General features: G+C 45.5%; 1 protein-coding gene and 1 long non-coding RNA gene across 2 annotated transcripts in view; one reads left to right on the top strand and one right to left on the bottom strand.

Moving 5' to 3' along the window:
• LOC138302192 (uncharacterized) overlaps nt 1-24,651 on the bottom strand; it is a 127,888-nt gene that overhangs the window by 58,638 nt on the left and 44,599 nt on the right. The gene's annotated exons all lie outside the window — the stretch shown is intronic.
• TNFSF15 (TNF superfamily member 15) overlaps nt 1-24,651 on the top strand; it is a 55,245-nt gene that overhangs the window by 21,551 nt on the left and 9,043 nt on the right. The window lies entirely within an intron of this gene.

Raw genomic sequence — 24,651 nt, 5'->3', positions numbered from 1 at the left:
TTGCGCTTCGGAGTATTTTGTTCCTCAATACTTTGGGGCAACAACATTTAGGTAACTGTTAAGAATCAGGATACGAGAGAGGAAATTATAATTATCTTTTCTTTCGGATTAGCCAAAATTCCTTTAAATCAGTATCGAAACACAGATTTTGCACATCAGAGACAATCACCTTGTCTAGCGCTCTTCCAATTTGCATTAAGATCGTGTTTGAAAGCTTTTGTAGTTCAGGGCGGTTCCAATTCACGGGCCGAATTAACTAATCCCACACTTACATCAATTTCTAATTTCTTTATTCCTGGATAATAGCTTCTATAATTTTTAAGGCATGTTAAATAATCGAAGCATCTACAAAATGTACTTTGCTCCGATTTGTCCTAAGGGGAACACCGTGGCCCAGATTTAAGAAAAGTGGAGCTTGATATAATGAAGCTCTACTTTTTTTTTGCAATCCATTGTACCCGTCTAACGCCACCAGGTTTGTGCTGTTTTTAACATACGGCTCCCCATGGCGCGGGTTAGGAACAAGAGGTCATAATTTCTGATGCTATTGTGGAACTTTGCAGGATTAGCGCCATAATGTTTGGCACTAATCCTGCCAAGTACAGAGGCCCATTATAAATAATGGTGTGCCTCATGTTAACGCTGGCTTTGAGCAGGCGTTAAACATGACGCTAAAAATGACTCGGTGGAATCTCATAGATTCCACTGCTCCATTTTTCTGGGCCTCCTAATGGGGGAACGCCCCCTTGCATACATTATGCCTGGCGCAGGCATAATGTGGTGCAATGGTTAACTAGGTGGCGCAATACAAGCACTGTGTCATTTTGTAAATATGGTACACGCAATCTAACGCCACATCAGCGTGAAAAAATGGCACTAATGTGGCGTTAGTTGGCGCTAGGCCCTTCTTAAATTTAGGCTAAAGTTTTTTTATTTATAAAGAGACTGATATGTCTTTAGAGGCAATATTAGAACGCCCTTGTATCCCACTGGGGTTAAAACCCAAATCCCAGTTAATAGAATTCATTTGGAGCATTGTAACTTACAGTTGGTTGAATCATCTGTGTCATATCAACCAGCTTTCTATATATTTTTTTTTTTTTGTCTTAAAACATAAAGGGTCTTACAATCATCTCATCACAAGAAATATAGTGACACATAGTGAGCTGCTCTCTTTAGGAATTCAACTATCGAATACGTTATTGAATGATAAAGTAATAGAATTGGTATTAGACATGTATTTTCACAGCTCTTCAGATATGGGTCCTGTATAATACAGAACAGTATTAATAGAGAGACTGTTACTGCCAAGCCAAAATAAACATACGAAAAGGAAGACCTCCAATATCTGGCAGTAAATGTTTTTGCGAACACAATGGCTAGTACAAGGCATTTATTACCGCAGTGATGTCAGATGAGTGTCACAGCAGAAGGAAAGAAATGTGGTCTCTAGTTGGCAGAGGTATGCACCCTGTCCAAATAGGGACCACAATCCTAGTCAGGGTAGGTCACAACATAACCTAAATCATGTGCTCACTCTCTGGTAGCTTGGCACAGAGCCGGAAGGATTAACTTAGAAGGCAATATGTAAAGTATTTGTGCAATAACTCATACAGTAACACAATGAAAACACCACAAAAAGTAATCTATACCAGTTTCGGAAAACAGATAATATTTATCTTAATGAAATAAGACCAAAACCGCAAAAATCCAAAATGCACAAGTCAAAATATCACTTGTTAAATGTTTAAATGAGAATCAGTGGTTGCATCCTTATAACACACAGTACCTGGGATGCATCAAAAATAACAACGCAGCGGGCCACAGAGGAAGAGATGCCTCGGAAAGTCAAGTGATGCATTGTTTTTTTCTGGCATGGCAAAGGCGATTAGTCATTTATTTCTACTCAGCAAGGTGATATGTTGACTTCTGGGAGTGCAGCCTTGGTTTCCTCACTGCAGTGCAGGGATATTTTGACACCCAAGGTCGATGTGTGCAAAATCCAGAACACACTAGTAGGATGGATTAGGTGCTGTGTTTATCCTGTAGGCTATGATTGGTTTTTACAACCGCTACATCAACATTTGCAGGTGCTGCATCAATTTTTGGAGGTGCTGGATTTTCTCTCTTTGAAGTCTTTGATAGCCCTGAGACTTCAGAACAGGAGGCAAGCTCAGTCCAAGCACTTGGGGAACACTTGTAGAGGAAGACAGAGTCCTTCCAGTGGAGTCAGGGGCCAGCAGGCAGCAGGGCAACAAACAGGAGAGCAGTCCTTCCAGCAATGCTGTCCAGATGAGTCCTCTGGGAAGCAAAACCGTCCCTTTGACAGAGTCCATTTGTAGGTCCAGAAGTATCTGATTTTAGGGGGTCACATACCTAGTATGTATGTATGTGTGTGTGTATATATATATATATATATATATATATATATATATATATATTCAAATGTGACTTTGAAGTGGAGGACAGTTCAAAGGGTGGTTTTGAAGTACGTCGGTTTCCCTTTCAACTCAGTCCTGTTTGCCAGAAGACCTGTGGCGGGTTATCAGTCCTTTGTGTGATGTCAGGCCACTAGCCTTTGACGTGTAAGTGAGAGCTTCTCCACCATTCCTGCCCAAGAAGATCCATCTGTATGCTTATGAATGCATACTCCGCTAAGTGTCCTGTGTTTATGGCTGTCTAGGTGGAATACACAAGGGGAGCTGTCAACCAGCACAGACCATATGTGGACTGGAGACAGGCAGTAAGGGCAGAGAAATTCCTCCTTTCTAAAAGTGGCATTTTTAAAATAGTAATGTAAAATCCAACTTCACTAGTAAGTAGGATTTCTCACTACCATTCTGTACCACAAATGACACTCCTTTCAGATCAGAAATTGCCACTTAATACAGTTTTTTAAAGGGAATTTCCAATGCTGACCTATGAGAGTAGCAGGCTTCACAATAGTGCAATGCGACTTTGGGAATTTTTCACTACTAGGACATGTAAAACTTACAAGTACTTGTCCTGCCCTCTACCTACATAGCATCCTGCCCTATGTGCTACCTAGGGCCTACCTTAGGGGGTGGCCTATATGTAATAAAGGGGAGTTTAAGGCTTAGCAAGGAGTTTTAAATGTCAAGTCAAAGTGGCAGGCCTGCCATTCCTATACGTGTGTGCAGTTTCACTAAGACATGGTCAAGGGACTACTGATGTGGGTGGCACAATCAGTGCTACGTGCCCACTAGTAGTATTTAATTTACAGGCCCTGGCCACTTGTAATTCACTTTTCTAGGAATTTACAGGTAAATTAAATACACCAATCCGGTATGAACCAATGTTACCATGTTTTAGGGGCCATTATAGCACTGGTTAGCAGTGGTAAAGTGCCCAGAGTCCTAAAGCCAGCAAACACGAGGTTAGAAAAAGAGAAGGAGGAAGCCAAAAAGTTTAGAGTGATCTTCCAGAGAGGGTCTCTTTCCAACAAACCTTAAATAATAATTCATTTTTTCCAGAAAGCTATCAGAATTTCATTTTCACAAAAATGACAAAGGTGAAGGTATTTGAAAAAGTAAGCTTTTGAAGCCACCCCTCAATTTGTGTTTGTGTTTCTGTAAATATTTTGACAAGCAAAATTCAGAGACTCTCCCACCTTTATAACTCTAGGGTCAATTCATACATGATATCCACCAAGGGCAATAATATATGAAAAGCTAGTTTCTTAACTAAATAGGTTAGATAATAGTATCTTGGTACCTTCTGAGGGAGACTGGTGTCCAAGCAAATTTAGCGTACATCTTGTGTTAACTTATATATTGAAAAATTTTTATTTGTTGAATTAAAGCAAAACTTCAACTACGGAGTAAGGTACGTTTATGAGATCAGATTGATCAAAGTTAATCAAAGCATCAGGGTTCTGTAGTAATGTTGAATACAATAAAAGGTGCACATTAGTAATTCTCAAGATCTGAAAGGACTCACCCACCTTTGACCAAACTGCAGTACATTTAGTTTTGTCCTAACCACCATGGTTTGCCAACTGAGACAAAAAAAGCTATTAAGGAACTAAACCTGTAGAAGAAGAAGCATAGCCTATAAGACAGGTTTTTCTGGAATATTGACTGACTTTGTGGTGAAATCACATCTTAATCAGATTAATTCATCTTCAGTACTTTGTTTTTCAAGCAGAAAGTTTCTTAGACTTTTTAACAGATGAAGGACACAAACAGAAACTGTGCAGATGCTCCGTTTTTACAGTGCTTTCTAAACCCAAATACTTCTTAGGGCAAACCAAACCAAAGTTACAATTCAGACTGGAAACAGTCACTGACCAAAAATAGCTCTCCTTTATGGGAACTGATCCAGATGTTGTTACAAAATATCTGGCATAAGAGCAGCATTTTTGAATATCAGAAACATCACTGTATTATCAGCTTACCAGCTTACATGTGACTTTTACTAATATCATGAAACAGTCTGTGTCCATCTAACACATATGAGTAAACCAGGTTAATCATCCAAAGAACAATGGAAACAGCAAGGGTGAAATTCTGCATCAGCGACTGACAACCGTTCTTGATACATATGTTCTGTCAAGTGGCTCATAAATAATCAGTCTTCCTCCCAGCTCTGGTAATCTCCTGTAATGGCCTTCTGAACTAAATCGAAATTCTCATAGAGCCAAATAATTCCCTACCTATCCCACATTGTTCAATAGCTAAACTAATATCTTCTTTGCTGGCCAAGAATAAAGCCACGTTTCTTCAGTAGCCATAAGCTTCCTCCCCAGCAATCTCAGTTTAGAATGACAGGCAGCCTAAAGGTGGCATATACATGTCAAATAGAGGAGCGCTGGCTGAGGTGCCCTAGTGCACACCATGAGCAAGCTATCTAAAAGATTGGAAAGAGGTAAGCCCTACCATTTGTGTACTGTACAAAAGATAGGAGGCTATCCATGCCAAAAATGTTCCACATCTGCAAAACAGCTGGTGATAGTGAAGTGAGCCATTGTGTTGAACTTTAAGACATTCAACAATGTTCATACCATTTCTTTCAACACCATTCTAAGAAGATGCAGGATACATATCAAAGCAGTTTCTGTGCTATACACTGGGAGAAAGCCTGATTGGGCCACATACAGTGTATTATTGCCCCAAAAATCAGAAATTTGAATGTCAATATGTTATTCCAAAATGTTTTTGTGAAGAGAAACTGCAGCAATGAGGCAATTATTACTGAGAAAATATTGGCTGGACTAAGGTTTTTTCAGCAAAGTCTTAACCAATGGCTATTTTCAAGTAGCATGGTTAGAAGAGGAGGGGATGATAGAACAATTGCAGAGAAGAGAAGAGAAAATAAGGGACATAGACTCCTATCCCTCAGTGATGCATGGTAACTGGACAGATCCTGAGAGAAATGCACTATCTGGTCAAAAGTGTGAGTGATTTTAAGTATTCTACCATTAGTAGTGGGAAGGCAAAATAATTGCAGAAGACTCATGCTTGCAATTATCCAGTAACAGCATAGAATCTGCAGTGTACTACTAGTGGATGATTCACAGGTTGATTATTGTTTGCTTGGATACATATATTTGTAAATTCCAGACACAGTGTTCTTACAATGTCAATTGCAAATCACACATCAAATTTCTGCATTCTTCATGGTAGCCATCCTAAAGCACTCTACTCTCCAAACACCATATATGCAGCCTCGTGCTAGCTAAGTGACAGAATAAACTGGTCAATGTTATTTGTTATCACGCAGGACCTTTAGTTACTCTATAACCCATTTGCCAAATGTACCCGTTTCATGCCGTATAATTTGTGTCTTTAAATCCTCTTAGGTCATAAGGAAAACAGACTGATATTAAGCGGCTGTGTGTGACTGTAAAAACCCTTACATTGAATTTGGCTGTTGAAGCACAGTCTGCTTGTGACTACCCACCTCAAGGAACAATCACAGCCTTTGTCGGGTGAACCCTGAAAGTCATTAAATTATCCTAAGTTCACCCATTGAACGCTATGGCACAGAGCATTCACACTTAGCTTAGGGCAATGTGTAAAGTAATTATGCAGTACCAAAACAGCAATAAAGTTAAACCCGAAAGTAATACAATTCCTCAACTGAATTAGAAAAATAGAGTAACATTTAACAAACAAAATGACACCCAAATAAAAGCAAATCCAGTAAGGAAAACCTGAAATATGATTTTTTGAGTTTTAAGTAGGAATAGTGCGAAGAAGCATCAAGTGCCAGTAATAATCAATCGCCACAGTTGGCCGGGACCTAGGTGCAATTTGACACAGATCACAATGAAGCACAGCTCTGATACATCAACCAGGTTTGTCCTGGTCAAAGATTCTACCTTCTGACTTTAGTCATTTAAGTTCTAATCCACCACAGGACTACTATTCTAAAGCCCTCCAGGGCTTCAGAGGAGGCACTAAGAGATTCACAGGGTGTCAGACAAAGGTCAAACAGCAGGGTCCAGCCCTTGTTAGTTGGGCAGTTGTGGGAAAAGGCTATTTCAGTTTGTTGTGTCCCTGGAACTTTAAGAGAAGTTCAGCCCTTTTGACCCTTAGAGTCCCCTTTTTTGTATTTGGTTCAGGAGAGAGAATGGGCAGTCATTTAGGATTTTTCTCAGGTCGCAGGGAGCAGGTTCTCCCCACTTCTGATCTTCCTGGATCCCAGGAGTGTTCTAAAATCTGTAACTGGTTATGCTACATTTATGCCTAGCATGAACTAGTGGGGGGAAATGACTTCTAGGCATGTCCTAACCAATGGAGTAAAAGTTGCCAGGACTAATTCTACTCACTTTGGGCATTAACAAGATGCCAAGTCTTCAGTCACACAAAATGTAGGCTCTAAATGGGCTGGTTAATCGTGGATAGTGCACTATGGTAATTCTAGTGTCCTCCCACTTCAGCACTGAAATCTAGTCTATAGTCTTCACTATATCCTCAGAAAACTGAGACAAAGGTCTGGTAGGATAAAGTAGGATTTTCCAGCAACCTGGCAGTGGATACTCAATTGTTTTGGCACCCTGTTTTAGTTTCTTTTAAGTGTGGATACTGTGTTATGTGTAAACCTAGAAACAGAAGTATGATAGTTTCAAGTGTACCCTCGGTGTTACATGTAAACATCAGGCAGACATATCAAGCAAGGTTTGTCATTCATAAAGGATTTGACAAAGTAATGTCAAAAAGGATGCTCACGCCCTTCCCTCTATATTCTGTCATATATACCTATTCAGATCTCCTACTGTTTGCTCCTGGGAAGCACTTCACACCTTTTTCCACACCCAGTCAAACGTTAATTGCTGGATGGCAGAAGTAGGACAGCACTAAAACATCTATCATCTCCTTCTTTATTACTCTTCTTTGCAATTTTGTTTCCTGTGTATTATGTTCAAACGTTTTGATGGCTCTCCATAACTCTCTATTTTCCCACAGGTATTTCGTACTCTGTTTATCAATTTCTACTTTCTGCTCCTTATACAGTCTGCACCCCATCTCTCTTTTGTGCCATCTACCGTCTAGCCAGCAGACACAGGAATGGTCTTCCCCTGCAATAAGATTTCCCCCTAAAAACAAACCTCATTGCTTTAAATGTCTGCCACATATTCAGCCTTATTGTACTAACATTCATTAATGTATACGTTTTCTACGTTCTGCCTAGTGGGACGAGATAAGGTTTTATTTTGCTCCCAAAGCTGATGGCTTGTCTATGCTCGTCAGTGCTTCTCAAAGGCATTCAAGGGGCACAAGATTTCAACCCCTTACCGAAGGTTTCCAAACACTTCAGCATGTTAGTGTGCAGGCTGCCTCCTCATGTATAGCATACTCAACTAACACTGGCAAAGCCAATAGGTCTCACTTTTCCAACCATTAGGCTTTTTGATGCCTTTTGCCAAAGATATTCTGCATCAGCAACAAGAAAGAAAGGGCATGTTTCAGATGCTGGACAGTGTTGCAAAAACAAAAAAATGAAGACCACACGTCCACCCACACATTCATCACCATACATGTGCATGTATGCCTCATCATATGTTAGCTTTCTATTCCTATTTTAACTTTTAATTCACTCATTCAAGTTGGCGGGCACAAACATTAAAAGCGCGGCAAGTGGCAAGTCATAGTTTCTGAGCCCTTCAAAAAACAAAAAAAAATGTATTTTTATTTAAAGTATGGGCCTGGGAGTGGCAGAGAGCAATGTAGGAGTAGTGGGAGGTGGAAGGATTAGTCAATGCCAGAGTGGAGGAAAGGGCAGAAGGAGGTTGTGGGGGTGTTGAAAGGTAATTTTAACAGAAAGTGTGATGGACAAGGGTGACAGAGGGAAAGGACAAACTAGGGGCAATGGGAACAACATGAAGAGTGTGGAGGGGGTAAGAATTTGAGTGGGGAAGCAACACATGAGGGAGATAACAGGAAAACACGTACTTCCATATATTTATGAGAGAAAAAAGTAGTTCCCTGAATTTAAGCCTTACAAAGATATAAGTCTTCCAATCAAAAAAATGATAAAGGAGATTTATTCTAGGGAAGGGGCGAAGGCAAGCGGAAAAAGAAAAACTATCAAATAATAAGGAAGCAAATGAGATGACAAAGTCAACCAATGCTATGAAAGGGGTTGACCAAAAGCATGCTGGTCATACTGCTACTGTTTATTGTAGGTCTTCGACAGCAGACAGCTAAAAGTTGTTAGTAGGCAAGAATTAAACTGCCTCATTCCTCTTGGCTTCCAAAAATTCCCAAAGTAAGTAAAAAGTGTGGTACTCCCAAAGTGAAGTGGTACATGGCATGTGATTTCAAACAATCTTTGTTTCTTTCTCAGGTCTATTTAATACCACCACATTTCTGTCTTTATGTTGCCCTTCAGGTGAACTTAATTTAATCTTTTGAAACAGCATTTTTTTATGTATGTTGATTAAACACAATTTCTACTAAAAGTAGCTAAAGATTTGGACTAATTGGCCATACATTTTCATGCTTGTTTTTAGACTGTAGAAAATAGGACAGCTGTCATTCTAATTAAACCTATCAGAGAATTCAAGGCTCATTACGCAAAGCAGACAGTACACACTCCAACTGTGCTGGGCAGGGGTGCCCCTGCACTGGCTTCCCACCAGCCTTTTCATGGCAGGGTCCCCTCTATGAAAAAGCTGGCGGAAAGTGGGGTTGTAATCAGCCAGGCAGTGCTGAGATCAGTTCCTCCATAGCGGATTATAAGCCCGACTGCCATCACCCTGTCGGGATCTGTGATCCTGGTGGGAATGGCAGTCTTTAGGCTTGTCCGCCCACCTAAGTCGTAATTGGGCAGTCAATGTCATACTCATAATGAGGCCCTCTGTCCTGGCAGCACCTGCAAGGCCTGGCTTCCCTGCTGAATGTCCGAGCTCTGTAATCTATGTGAAAAACGTAGGTGTGAGGGTCAAGTATGACCATAGCTAGTGATCAGCACAGTTGAAAGTTCTTCGTTATGCTACGTGTCTTCCCTGAAAAGGGTTCTTCATCTGTTTTGTTATCACAAGGTCTCTGTTATGGATGGTTTTTTATATCATCAAACATTGATTTTTTTGCAATGTATTAGATCTATATCTTATTGAGTCTTGTATCTTGTATACATCACCTTTAACACATTCAGAATGTTGCAACAAGAATAATCCTGAGGCTTACCAGATCATATTTCTCCAACCCTTGCCAACCTTAACTGGTTGGCAGATAAGCAACACATATTGCTTGAGGTTATGTGTCTCCTTCATAAACCATTCCAAACGTCATACTTACTACACTGTTCATTAACACACATACTCTGCAGATTACAGTGTCTTGTTTCTGTGCAATGATTGAGGAGCATGTGATTCCTCTGGCTTCTCATCTCCATGGCACCTTTTGGTGAAAGCAGTTTAATATAGAAAACTGAACCAAAACTAATAGAAGTTGCTGCCAGCAACCCAAACAGCATTATTGTGCTAAATTCCCTTGATTAGCCTGATATTAATTGCAAACATGTAATATTTAATGGGTCTTACACCACTTCCATATTTTTCTACTTTCCTGAAACAAGCTCTGGTAGTTGTGATAAATTTGCTCTGGTGAGTCTATCCCCAATTGTAGGAAGAAATTAGGCCTGCTGAGCTTTCAAGTGACCAATTCAGATGGAAATTTTGCTTGGCTGCTGATGAATTACCCTTAGTGATAGGAGTAGAGAAAAGTAGTGACAAATGACACTGTGAAGAAGTGCAATCACCACTACGAGTAGCATAAAGGTTGAATCAGTTTAATATATAAGTATTACAGCATATACAAATGTCCCTTCCATTAAGAAAGCCAGCTTCTAACTGACTCCCAAACTATTCTAAAGCCTTCCAGTATTCTACATTCCAACATTCTCACAATACTTCATAGTAGAGTATTCTGCATATCAACTAACATAAATCAATGCTATCAATCAAGATACCACAGGCACATGGTCTAAAAAACTGCTATGTACAGCTCTGGTAGAGAGCCACCGGTGTGAATAACGGGTGTAATTCCAGCAAATAATTGCTATGACATAGAACCAGCTGTTAACGAAAGCTCCTACCCACTGTTGCTATGTCATAGGGAAGTCCAATGCCGGTCTGACAAGTCTCCCTAAGAACCTCTCCGAGCAGCACAAGAAGCAAAGCTTCTGGTGGGGGGGAAAAAGGGAAGGCACAGTGAGTGTTGGGGTTGGATGATAGTGCTTTTTTTAAAAAAACTGGACAGGTAGGAGAGGCTATGTTATGTAAAGCTCCATCATTACTCCTCTGCCCCTGCATAGCAGTTGAAAGTAGGGGCAGATGGTTTGGGTGTGGGGTGAATACATAACATGAAATGATAGGTACAAAATGTAATTACAGGGATGTTTTTCACTTTTAAGTTCTGAGTGACATCATGGACAACTTGGGCTTAGTTCTCTATTTGATACTACTTAAAACCAGAATCAGAAAAAAACATCTCCACAATTTACTGTTACCCATCTATAAATAATTCTGTATGCTATGCATGGCTCTAAGAGACAGCCTTTATTGTGTACACCATATTGTCAATCTGCTAACTTATGAAGTAACAACAGTTGAGAACAAAACATGTTGCCCTCTATAGCTACGTCATAAAGGCCTTCCAGGCCAGGCTGATAAGGCTCACTGGCACCCTGTCAGGGCACCTCCAATGTTTGTTTTGACTGTAAGCACAAAGTACAGTTGCAAGAGGGGGATAGAAGTCTGTAAAGGGGATGAAGATTGGTTAAGGATGGCAAGTAATGCATTTTTTCTACATTTGGGTCAGGGAGGTGGCCATGTGATATTCGGCTTCCCCGGTTACTTCTCTACCTTGCATAGCAGTTGAAGGCATGAGAATATAGGTTTGGGGCCAGACAAGAATTAAAATTATAGATGGGTAAAAAGTGAATTACAGGATATTTTTGCTCTTGGGGTTCTCAGTGACATCATAGACAAATTGAGCTTCACTCTTGTCTTTGTGATGCCACTCAGAACCACTCAGTGAAAAACATCCCCATAATTCACTGTTACCCATCTATATTTGAATATGTTATGTATGAATTCCATAGGAAGCCTCTTTCATTTGCACCAGATTCTTAGGGGTATATTTACGTGGAACTGGTGCAGTGCGGCGCAGTGTCAAAATTGGAAGCGCTGTGCTGCTTCAGTTCTGAAACGCAGGGATGTGCTGTATTTACAAAATTACAACACACCTTGTGTTCCCCTAGCACTGGTGCTAAAGTTAGCTGCCAGTGCCATCGCAGGCATCCATGCACCATAGTGCAAGTGTGTCTGCACTGAAGGGAATGATTGTTTATGTACAGGAAGGTGTCCCTTTCTCCAAGTAAACAATATACAATGGCAATTGAGCACTTCTGTGTGTGCTGCAGAAGTAGCAAATCGTCATTATTGAATGATAGTTTATGTGTAAGAAGAGACACCTTCCAGCACATAAACAATCATTAATGACCTTTTGCTTTTTCTATGAAAAAACAAAATCGAGGAGAAATAAAAGTAGTCATCCTTGAAGCGCAATGCTAACACTACCCCTGGGGTGGCGTTAGTTTTTGGCGCTGCCTCAGATTTACGATTCCTTGTAAATCTGAAGCAGCGTCAAAAGCAATAAGTGTTGCAGTGGAATGCCCACAACAACACCCATTGCACGTCCCTGTGTCGCAGAAAACTTAATCGGAGGGGCCCATATTTACAAGGTGGTGTTAAGCCACAAAAAGTGGCTTAGCGCTGCCTTGTTATTAGGACACAGTGCACAGCCCCACCAGAGCATCACAGAAAGAGACACTCTGGTGGCAGTAGAGGATTGTAAATATGACCCCTAATCTGGTAACTCACTGCCATGATGTAGCAAGAGTTGATACAAAACCTGTTACCCACTGCTGCTGTGTCATAAAGGCATTCCAGATCAGGCCGTTTAGGCTCTCACTGAGACTGTCAGCAAAGTGCTGCTTCTCTGCTTTAACAGAAAGCATCACTGCAGAAGGGGGATGGGGGGCAGGAAAGGTGGTGAGGTTGATGTGGGTGGCAGGTAAGGTAGTTCATTCACATTTGGGTCAGAGAGCAGGGGCCATGTTATGTATTGCTCACCCATTACTGCTTTGCCCCTGCATAGCAGTTGAAGGTATGGGCTTCTGGTTTGGTGGGGGTGTCCTTAACATAAAATTGTAGGTGGGTAAAAAGTGAATTACAGGGATGTTTTACAGCTAGGGGTTCTGAGTGACATGCTAGACAATCCCAGCTTTGAATGCACCTTTTCCCCCCTTCGTCCCTCCTGTTTCTCTATATTCCTTCCTGCTCGACTGTGGGCCTCCTTTGAGACACACTTAATTGTGACCGTGTTGCCTTTCCTCCCCACTCTACATCATTGTACCCTGCTGGGATGGAAAAGACCTGAGTGCCCTACTGTTTTGACGTCTGGAACCCCTATGTTGATATTTATTGTCATAGTCAAAAACAGACCATCCGTGTGAGACATAACAAAGGTCTGTCTCGTGGATTGCGGTCATAATGGATCGGGAAGGGCACCCAAATAGCTACACTCATAGTGGTGGAAGGCTACCTCCTTCACAGGAGTTAAGCAGCATGAGAGCAATGGTGACAACATCACGTGTAGTGATCAGTAGGAGTGAACAGGGCCTTTTTAACCTGTGTCACTGGAGTAAGGCCTACAGGCTCATTCACTTTTTAAAGTTCTGCTGCTGTGTGCTTAACTCCTGCTTAAACATGGTACCACGCTCATAAATAAAATGTTCTTTTTGCAACAGAGGGTACATATCGCTGCTGGCCACAAACATTGCTGCACAAATATCTATCCAACTATCTATCTATTTTTCTATCTTATCTATATATCTGTCTATCTCTGAGCGAGACTGCCAAAGCCACGGGTGCCAGAAGGCCGCCAGTGCTGGCAGTCTTCTGCCTGCTATATAATGGGTACTGCCAGATTTCCACCACACGTTGGGCAGATATCTGGCAGTAGTCATGCTGGGGGATGGTGGCGCACTTGCGTTGCTACAGCCTGCACTGCCCCACCAGTAGGACGCCACCGGCTGTATAAAGACCATTAATACAGCCTGGTGGTGTCCTGCGTGTGGGGTGCTGCCAGTGGTGGCAGCACCCTTTCCCGTTCCCTGCCGGACGACCTCCTCGCTGGACAAGGTATCTCAGGCATCCGACAGGGGATGGGGTGGGAGGGTGGGGGGTGTTGTCTGTGCGTGTCTGATTGTGTGGTGTCTACGTGTGTGTATGCATGTGTGTGTGCGTGTGTGAATGTGACTGTTGTGGTGTATGCATGGTTGTATGCGTGTGAGTGAATGCGTGTATGAATGTTGAAATGAGTGCATGTCTGCATGTCAGTGTGTATGTGAGTGAGGATGCGTGTTTGGATGTTTGTGTGTGTGCGTGCCTGAATGTGTGTAAGTGAATGGGTGGATGGATGCGTGTGAGTGGATGCGTGTATGGATGAGTGTGAGTTGATGTGTGTCTGGAAGTGTAGGTGAGTGGGTGTATGTGTGGTGTGTGTGGGGGTCTCTGTGAATGTACAGAGGGGGTGCTATGTGAGTAGGGGGTGGGGGAACTATGTGAGTAGGGGAGGTGGAGAGCGCTATGTGAGTGGGGTGCGCTGTGACTGTAGGGAGGGCGTGGGGGTAAGGTGGAGGGGGGAGCCATCTACCGGTGTCAGGGAAGGAATTCCTTGTCTCCGGTAGCCCTACCACTATGGTTTTCATGGTGGTGCTACTGCCGTGGAAACCATGGTGGTGGGCCGGCTCCTAATACTGCTGGCGGTCCTCTGTGGACTGCCGGGTCAGAGATGAACATCTCTGGCCCGATGTCTCATACTGCCATGGCGGTATGGGTGGAGATGTGGCGGGTTGGCAGCAGCCAACCCGCCACACTTATAATGTGACGGTCCTCACCGCCGGCCTGTAGGCGGTGATACTGCCACATTAACCCTAGTAGTCAGAAGACAGCAAGGGACATAAAGACCACCATAATATGTATATTCACTTACTCACATTGTGAATAATGTGAAAATGCATACTGACACTTATATTATTATTCACTGGCACAAAATATAAGCATTTTTATAAATGCAAACAATAATATACATAATTCATATATATGTGTATAACCATTCCCTAAACTAAACTTAACTTACCTATGTGCATGCCGCTTGGGAAAAAAAACATAATATTGGAATTTTAAAAAAATGAAAATATTTTACACCGAGCCCAACAGTTTCAACACCATGCACGGCCTGCTCACAGTCAAGTATGCCCGCCCATTGGTGTGTTTTTTGCTACTTTGTGTGTTGGATACCTGTGCTGTGGCACACAAGCCGCCAAAACTCATCCCCAGAGCACCCAACCATACCACACAGTATCACCTTTACCAGGCCTGCTGCCAGCATGCAAGGGAGGTGGTGCTGCACCCAGAAAATTACTGTGCCCATTGCCACCTCGCTGAAGATGGGGCAGGCTCCATCCCTGCATGCTTGCATTGCCCACAGGGGATGTCTGCTTTTGCCATTGGGACTTCGGAAGGAGTTGGACTGGGAATGATAAGGAAAGAAACAAGACAGACAGGCTAGAAAATGAAAACAGAAAATTAAGTACCAAAAAGTAACAAATAAGCACACAGAAACGTAAATACACACATGGAAAGTTAAACTGTAATTAGGAAAAGGTATGATTGGGAAGTGAGTGACCAGATGGGGTGGATTGGTTTGGATTGGAGTGGGTTTTGGATTTAGGCAGGGAGAAATGTAGGTAGGAGCAGACTAAACAAAATGGTGGCACGTTTGTGATCATGTGGTGCTATTTACACTGATTTGTCAGCACAGAATGTGCTACAAGCGCTAAATCGCAGTGCTAGCAGAGCAGCATGCCTTTTCAACCCATTCCTGGAACTCCGTGGAATCTTGTGAAGTGTTTTGTAACTTTGCAGAATTCCACTGTGTGAAATTCCACAAGTTCCATCCAGGACTACCTGATATGTTACTTCCACTCAGTTATTTATGACTAATTATAATACTGTGTTTCATCTCTTTTCTATTTTTTTTTATTTAAGATTTGCTTATAACTTGTCAAGAATGAGCCTTCACCCGACAGATGTCAGCCTGGCCTCAGTGATACATTTGAGTGGAGCAGGAAATATCGCCATATCCTCTCTAGACTGTCAGCTGAGTGAAAGGTTGATAAACAGGCTGACTGTACATCTTTTGTTATACTATAAGATTTAAATCTCGAGGGTACCATGCAAAAATCTGGCAGAAAGCAGTCAGAAAAGTAATTGCCAAACCACACAAAAGTAATTTGATTTGAAGACAGAACAAATATATCCCATCAATCCAGTCGTATGGTAAGGTTTACCATAACTTACAGTACTAAGGCATTTGAGGTGAGGAAAATCCTTAATAAACATCGGGATTTACTGCAAGCAGAGAAGTTGTTAAGAGAAATGGTGGGTGACAAAAACCCTTGTCCCCTCAGAAAAAGTCCTTCCTGAAAGACAAACTGGTACATAGTTATGAGGAATTGGGTTGTTGGTTGACAGCCACAATCCCTGTCAGGGTGTACAACAAAAGTCACTAAAGTAACCTTTACTTAACATGTTGGTAGCTTGGCCCAAAAGCAGTCAGGCTTAATTTAGAGGCATTGTGTAAAACATTTATCAGAGGTGGGTGATATATCTGCTGGTGGAGTTTTGGTCACTCTGTGTAACACATGTAACATGGAGTTCTAGCCAGTGACCGCCAAATTCTGATAACTTTTGCATGGAAGTATTTTTTTGGGGCGTGGCTGACCAAGAGTAAGTTGGTGAGTGAGAATTTTGGGCACTGAGAGGGTACCCAGCAACATTTTTACAATGAGGGCGATTGCGGAAGCTCACAAGTGTTGGTGTTGGGAAAGCTGCTACTCAAATAGAAAATCTACTTGAGAAACAGTCAAACCAACTTGAGTAGCAGAGCGTCCTGGCGCACTGTGTGGTGCCAGTCATGCTGCTTAGCATAGAACAAGCTCCTGGCGATAAAAATCGGCACAATGTACCAATATCAACCCACTCACTTAACTGCATGGAATCTCACTGAGTTCTTATGTATCTCTGTGGAGCTCTACAGAGCGAGCATCTGTAAGGTCCACCCACCCTAGTTTTTGTGCAGCACACAAACAGTAATAATGTGAATACACAACACAAGAAAAACCCATATAAATTTAAGAAAATAGAGTATATTTTTTTTAAATTGTGTAATGCCAAGAGGACAAAAACTCAATCAGTAGCACCTACATTATGAGTTTTTAAGGTACAAATGTTGTCTAAAAATCAAAACACCAACTGTGGACATCCAATCTTGCTAGGCTGGGTCATAGTAAAAAAAAATATGACCGACCGCAATGGAGCGCAAGTCGAATAGAGGAGGTGGGTTAGTCCAGGCCAGAGCTTACCTTCGGACCTAGAAGAAATTTAGAAGAAAAATGTTCTGAGAAGGTAAAATTCAGTGGGGCAATACTGTAGGTGGTGTCTGAGGAGGAAGCATCATCATTGAGGAGCTGCTGGATGAAGTCACATGAAGATTTCTATGTTCAGACTTACGCCCTCATTACAACCCTGGAGGTCGGTGTTAAAGCGGCGGTAAATACCGCAAACAGTCCGGCGGAAAAAATTGAATCATGTCCATGGCGGAAACCGGCAACATAGACAGCCACTTTAACACTCCGACCGCCACGGCGGTAGAAACAAACACCGCGGCTGTAACCGCCAACAGACAGGCGGAAGACAATGTACCGCCCACCATATCACAAGAGGCCTATCCGCCACCTTTTCCGGGGCAAAACCAATGCGAACAAAAACATGGCGGAAGCAGTAGACTGACGGGAAAACACTCACCTCTCTACACCCCACGAGGAACCAGGACGCCATGGAGCCCAAATTGCAGATACTGTCGATGCTGGTCTTCCTCTTCTTCTACCAGGAGCACCAAAGACGGTGGCGACGACCACAGTGAGTACTGCACCTACAACACAGGGGAGGTGTTAGAGATGGGGTCTTTGGTTGGCAGTCAGGTTACCCCTCTCCAAGCAAGGATCCTCACTCTAGTCCGGGTAAGTTACACACAATCCAAATTATCCTGTGCCCACCCTCTGGTAGCTTGGCACTGAGCAGTCAGGCTTAACTTAGAAGGCAATGTGTAAAGTATTTGTGCAATAAATCATACAATAACACAATATAGCACCACAAAAATACACCACAGTGTTTAGAAAAATATATAATATTTATCTGGATATTTGCATGTCAAAACGCTAAAAGGTGCAATATGAAATTTGTAGAGATATCACTGAAAAGTGATATAAAGTGTCTTAAGTCTTTAAAAAGCAAACAAAGTCTCTTTCAAGCACAAAGTACCTAGTATGGAGTGGAAAATCTCTGCAAAAGGCCACAGAGGAGGAGATGCGTGGAAAAACGGTGTGTCCAGTTGAAAGATAGAAGTCTTTTTGGTCCTGAGACTTCATTGAACAGGAGGCAAGCTCTATCCAAGCCCTTGGAGAGCACTTCTGCAGCAAGGCAAGAGTTCAGCAAGGCAGCAGGGCAACAGCAAGGCAGCAGTCCTTTGTAGAAAGCAGTCAGGTGAGTCCTTTAGGCAGCCAGGCAGTTCTTCTTGGCAGGATGCAGGTTCTGGTTCAGGTTTCTTTTACAGCAAGTGTCTGTGGTGGTAGGGCAGAGGCCTTGTTTTATACCCAACTGTGCCTTTGAAGTGGGGGGGACTTCAAAGAGTGGCTTAAAAGTGAACCAGGTCCCCTTTCAGTTCAATCCTGACAGCCAGGGTCCCAGTAGGGGGTGTGGCAGTCCTTTGTGTGAGAGCAGGCCTTCCACCCTCCCAGCCCAGGAAGACCCATTCAAAATGCAGATGTATGCAAGTGAGGCTGAGTACTCTGTGTTTGTGGTGTTAGCAGTGGTAAAGTGTGAGTCTAAAAGCCAGCAAAAACAGTGTCCAAAAAGTGGAGGGAGGCAGGCAAAATGTTAGGGGTGACCACCCTAAAGCTGTCAGGTCTAACAGGAGGGAAAAGAGAGTGACACACACATGCAACACACAACACCCCCACCCCCGCCCTCCCCACAACATACACACAAATACATGCAGCAACAGTACACATACACCCCCACACCCCCTGGAAGAATGCAAGGAAATTATTTGAACAAATGTAATCATGTGAAATCTCATTATGAAAGTTCAAAATCCAGTAATTACAATAACGTACACCAACTACACAAGTCCGGATAGTGCACCAATCATTGTCCGTGGACCACTGGGCCCAAAATGCATGGGCGAAGCCGACACTAGGTACCTGACTGGAAACGGAGGAAACACTGGAGGGGCATCAGATCAAAATGAAACGGGCACCTCAGAGGGAGGGGGCACCTCAGCCAGATCAACGCACAACACCACTGCTGCACGAGGGGGCTCCATGCTCCACTTATCCTGGGGAGTGCGAAGCCACAGTCTCACAAGTCTCTCCAGTGGTTGGTTTGCCCACTGCTTTTTCCTGGGGAGTGCAAAGCCACAGTCTCTCAAGTCTCTCCAGTGGGTGGTTTGCCCACTGCTTTATCCTGGGGAGTGCAAAGCCACAGTCTCTCAGGTGGATGTCATTCTCCACTGGTTCTGGAGGGGGGGCCTGGTGCCCAGAGTGCTTTATCCTGCCAAGAACTGATGTAGTGGATGTCATTCTCCACTGGTTCTGGAGGGGGCCTGGTGCCCAGAGTGCTTCATCCTGCCAAGGACTGAGGTAGTGGATGTCATTCTCCACTGGATCTGGAGGGGTCCTGGTGCCCAGAGTGCTCCACGTGCAGTGTGGCCGGTACAATTCACTCACCTGGGTGTGCGTGCCACGACATTGGTGAGGTACAGGTACCATGATACGCCATGGAGGCAGCGACATACCCCACATTGCTGCAGCTTCGCATTCCACCTGCAGGTGCCAACAGTGATGACAGTAATGCTTCATGGAAGCTGCCCAGGGTCCTGGAACTCACCACCAGCCTCGGACGACTGACCACTGGGGATGGTAGGCATGTCAGCGGTGGTGCCACTGTCCGAGGACGTCGCGGGGCCACTGGCGGTGCTTGCGGCGGGGTCTGTCGTGGCGGTGCTTGCGGCGGGGTCTGTCGTGGCGGTGCTTGCGGCGGGGTCTGTCGTGGCGGTGCTGGCGGCGGGGTCTGTGGTGGCGGTGCTGGCGGCGGGATCTGTAGCGGCGGGGCTGGCGGTGGGGCATGTGTCAGCACCTGCTGAGGAAGAAAGCAGGATGTCCCCTGCAGCGGCGGACGGCTGCCCATCGGGGAAGAGGCTGGGGACTGTCGCAGCTGCTGTAGACGTGCCGGAGGCGCTGCAGGTGGCGGTGTTTGCCGCCATACAGGTTGGCGTGGATGTGGACAGAAGATGTGACACTGGTCCCTCAGTCTGTGCCACCATGCCCTCTCCTGACCTCCCCTTCTGTTTTTGGCCCTTCCCCACCTTTGATGATGGCGCAGTTGTCTTGCCACTATCCCCTTTAGTTTTCGCTGACCCCTTGGTGGCTGGTGGTTTCGGCTTCTCCCTCCAGGATGTGGGCATCTTTTTCACCTTGGCAGGTGGCGGAATGTCCTTGCCCTCGCTACGTGGCACACTTGCAGCCCTGGTGTTTGGCACACTCCATGACCCCGCAGTTGCTGGCATCACTGTGCCTGGGGATGTGGTGACTGAGGTGCTGGGCTGGGACCTGGAAAGCCTGACCCTAGGGGAAGGACTGTGGGGGAGGTGTAGGGAAGAGGTCAATGTTAGCCAGGAAACGTTTTTTAGACACACTGGGACGGGTAGATGGAGGGGGTTTGGGAGTGGAGGAAGAGGTAGTGGTTGTAGGAGGTGTACGTCTGCTGAATTTGGGTGAAGGTGCATGGGCTGGAGACTGTTGTGAGGTGGATGGCTGTAAGGTGGGTGTGTGCCTGCATTTGTGTACTTTGGGAGGAGGGCTCACAGACACACTGGTAGAGGACACTGGGGATGTGTGAATGGTAGTGGGGGTGGTGATTGCACGTGAGCGGTGTGTGGTGATGGGCGTGCTGGTGATGGAGGTAGTGGCTGAGGATGTACATGCAGGTGTGAGTGGAGATGAGACTGGGAGGGAGGAGGGAGACGTGGAGGAGGCGGACACAGTGGAGGAAGTGGATGTTGGTATGTGTGCATGTGTATGTTGCTTGTATGAGTGCCTGTAGGATGTGTGGTGCTTATGTTTGCCTGAGCCACTCTTGTGTGTTGATGTGGGTGCATGCTGGTCTGATGGTGTGCTTGGGATAGGCAGAGTTACAGGGATTGGGTCTGGGTGGAGGAGGTTGGAGGGGGGACGCTGGACACAAGGACAATGGCTGCCATCAGTGCTGAGGCCAGAGCCTGAAATGCTCTCTGTTGGGCTGCCTGGCCAGGACGAATGCACTCCAGGTATGCATTTGTTTGTTGCAAATGCCTCTCAACACCCTGGATGGCATTCAGAATGGTACACTGCCCAACAGTGAGGGATTTCAGGAGGTCAATAGCCTCCTCACTGAGGGCAGCAGGGCTGACAGGGGCAGGGCCTGAGGTGCCTGGGGCGAAGCAAATGCCCACCCTCCTGGGTGAGCGGGCACAGGACAGATGCTGAGGGGCTGCTGGGAGGGTGGTGCTGGTAGGGAGGGGGGTGGCGGCTGTTCCTGTTGATGCGGTGGGCACAGAGGGGCCTGCCACCGCAAGGGAGCTCCCATCAGAGGAGTTGCTGTCGCTGGTCTCTGCTCCTGTCCCCGCCGTGGAGCTCCCCTCGCCCTCCATCCCACTGGTGGCTTCAGACTCCGTAGCTTCACCCTCCAGGGCCAAGTGGGATGCAGCTCCCTCCTGCTTCGGTGCCAATGCTCCTCCGCCTGTTGATGCTATTTCACACAAGAACAGGGAGACCACAAAAAAGGGGAGGGAAAGACAGAAGAAAGACATGTTCAGTGCATGCAACACCACTACCGTTGGCGGACACAACAGACAGTGAGCAGCCCTCTGCAGTACGCCATGCACTTATAGTTCCTAGATTTCTCACATGCCCATGGGGTACGAGGCCTAAGCCTAATTGCTGCACACCTGGAAGTCACAGGAGCCTGACTAGGTGTAGATGATTCTTAGCACTAGTGGGGTTGGGGTGCCACACAGCCTGCCTCACAAGGGACCTTGCCTACCAAGATCGTCCTGACCTAGGGGAACCCACTGCGCACCTCCCCCACCCAGATACTTTGGTTGGCTTGCAGAGTCAGCTGAATGAGAGTGTACTCACCCCCTTGTGGCTGCTGTGATACCCTCAAGCGCCCATCCAACTCGGATAGGCCACCGCCAGGATCTGGAACATCAGGGGGGTCATGGTGCGACGGGCAGCCCTCCCACGTTGGGAGGCCATCCCCAGCTGGGCCTCCGCCGTCTTCTTGCTCCAGCAGCACAGGTCCTCCCATCTTTTACGGCAGTGGGTGCTCCGTCTGTGGTAGACCCCCAGGGTCCAGACGACCTTGGCGATGGCACGCCAAATTGCCTTCTTCTGGTGGGCGCTGACCTAGAGGAATGGTACAGGGGGAAAGGACATTACTCACCCGGCCAGATCGTCATAGTCATTGCCCACCAGTTCCCACCCATGCCATGACGCACATACACTCACCATCCACACATGTAGGCCTCAGCCCCTCCAATGTATCTTCCATCCACACCACTCAAAGCAGGCATTGCCCATTCAGCATGCTCAGAGTGTACTCACCTGTTTGTCTGGAGGACCGTACAGTTACATGTACTGGTGGAGGACCCCATACACTAGTTTCTCCAACTCCTCCGAAGTGAAGGCAGGGACCCTTTCCCCAGACACACGAGCCCTGGTCGCTTCCAGACACAGGTCACAGCAGCACTTGCAGTTAGGTCCTCTCCTGTTGAAGGTCAGGTATCAAGTGAGTGAACAGACAGAAAATGGGGGTCACGTCCGCGACGGTGTGTATCGTCACCACTGGCATACATCGTCATTGGCTCCTCTGACCAATAGGGCCCAATGTTAACCAATGCTGAATAGCGCCGCGGTCTTCAACCGACCACCGTGACGGTGTAGAACGGCAGCGCAGTTACCTCATAGCCCCTTGTCCCACCTTACAGGTCAGGCAGCCGCCATTTCCGGGGGGCACATGGCATTAATACTAACTTTGTCACACCTATCTAGGCCTGGAATACACACAGTTACGGGCACATTGCGGACTAATAAATGTCTACAAAAGATATTTTGTGATACCTCAGTGTTGGCTGACTCTGCTCGCTGTTCTCCTCCATAGGGCACGTCTGCTGGGGCAGGTGATGAGATGGCGGCATCCTCCGGTGTACAGACCCCTGGTGGACCTGTCGACAGTGGAAGAGAGACACATCCCAGTAACATACAGAATTGATCGTGCAACAATCCAGGAACTGTGTGCCCATTTGGAGCCTGACCTGATGTCAGCTATCCGCCATCCCACAGGAATACCCCCTCTAGTGCAGGTCCTGTCAGTACTCTATTTCCTGGCAAGTGGTTTCTTTCACACAGTGGCAATTGCATCAGGGATGTCCCAGACAATGTTCTCTATCGTGTTGTCCACCCTGCTGAAACACATGCGCAGCTACATCGTGTTCCCTCAGGTGGAGGATTTGCCCACAGTGAAAGGTGACTTCTATGCCCTGGGACATATCCCCAACATCATAGGTGCCATTGATGGGACACATGTGGCATTAGTACCCCCACGCAGGAGTGAACAGGTGTACAGAAACCGGAAGAGCTACCATTCGATGAATGTGCAGATGGTGTGTTTGGCAGACGGTGTGTTTGGCACATCTCCCATGTGAATGCCAAGTTTCCTGGCTCAGTGCATGACACTTACATTTTGAGGAATAGCAGCATCCCTTATGTGATGGGGTAACTCCAGAGGCACTGTGTGTGGCTAATAAGTGAGGCCAAGGACCCAATACAGTGTGAATAGGTGTCTGGGTAAGGTGTTGTCCCTAAGGGTTAGTGTGTGTCTAACAGCTGTCCCTCGATATGTGCAGGTGACTCTGGTTACCCCAACCTGTCATGGCTACTGACCCCAGTGAGGAATCCCAGGACAAGGGCAGAGGAATGCTACAGTGAAGCACATTGGTGAACTAGGAGGGTGATCGAATGCACCTTCAGCCTCCTGAAGGCCAGATTCCGGTGCCTCCATATGACAGGTGGTTCCCTCTACTACTCACCAAAGAAGGTGTGCCAGATAATCATGGCCTACTGTATGCTGCATAACCTGGCTTTGCGACGGCAGGTGCCTTTTCTGCTGGAGGATGGGCCAGCTGGTGGTCTTGTGGCAGCTGTGGAGCCTGTGGACAGTGAAGAAGAGGAGGCAGAAGAGCATCTCGACAACCGAAACAACATAATCATGCAGTACTTCCAGTGAGACGCAGGTAAGATGTCACTGCCTCCCACATCTCGTACTATTATTGGAGCTAGCATAAGTCTGTCATTTTTACTCAGTGTATTGACCCTGACTTGTCACTTTGCCTTTCCATTTCACAGATGTAGGTCCCACTTTGTGCCTTCTGCTATATTTCCTCCTGGTCTACAGTTGTGTCATATTGGTATGTGAACAAGTAAATATACATTGCTATATTCCATGGTTATTGCAATTACACATTTGTGAAAGCACAGACTGACTCCAGATTGTTTTGTGATTGAAGTGTGTTTATTTCTGTGCTAATAAGTGGAGGGGGTTGTAAAATGGGCTGGGGTGATGGTGGAGGAATGTCCATGGCAGAGCCCAGTCTATTTGTTTCACAGGTGCATTGTCCAAAGGGGCATAGGAAGTGGATCAATGGCAGTTTAAGGATGCACACTGCTGATTGACGTGTCCTGGGACAGAGGGATGGGCCTGCTGGTTGGGTTCTGTGCTGGTGTTTCCTGAGGGGGGAGGCTCTGTGGTGGCTTGCGACTGTCATGGGAACCGACTGTCCTGAGGTCCCAGATGGACCTGCTGGTCATTTTGATCCAGTTGTTCAGAGCTGCTGTCATCACTGTGGGTCTCTTGTGTGGGGGGACTGGATATGCCTGGCACCTCCTGTCAGGTGA

This window comes from Pleurodeles waltl, chromosome 6 (genome assembly GCF_031143425.1).
Source record: "Pleurodeles waltl isolate 20211129_DDA chromosome 6, aPleWal1.hap1.20221129, whole genome shotgun sequence".
In the NCBI taxonomy this organism is placed as follows: domain Eukaryota; kingdom Metazoa; phylum Chordata; class Amphibia; order Caudata; family Salamandridae; genus Pleurodeles; species Pleurodeles waltl.
This window is presented reverse-complemented; position numbering and strand designations above follow the sequence as displayed.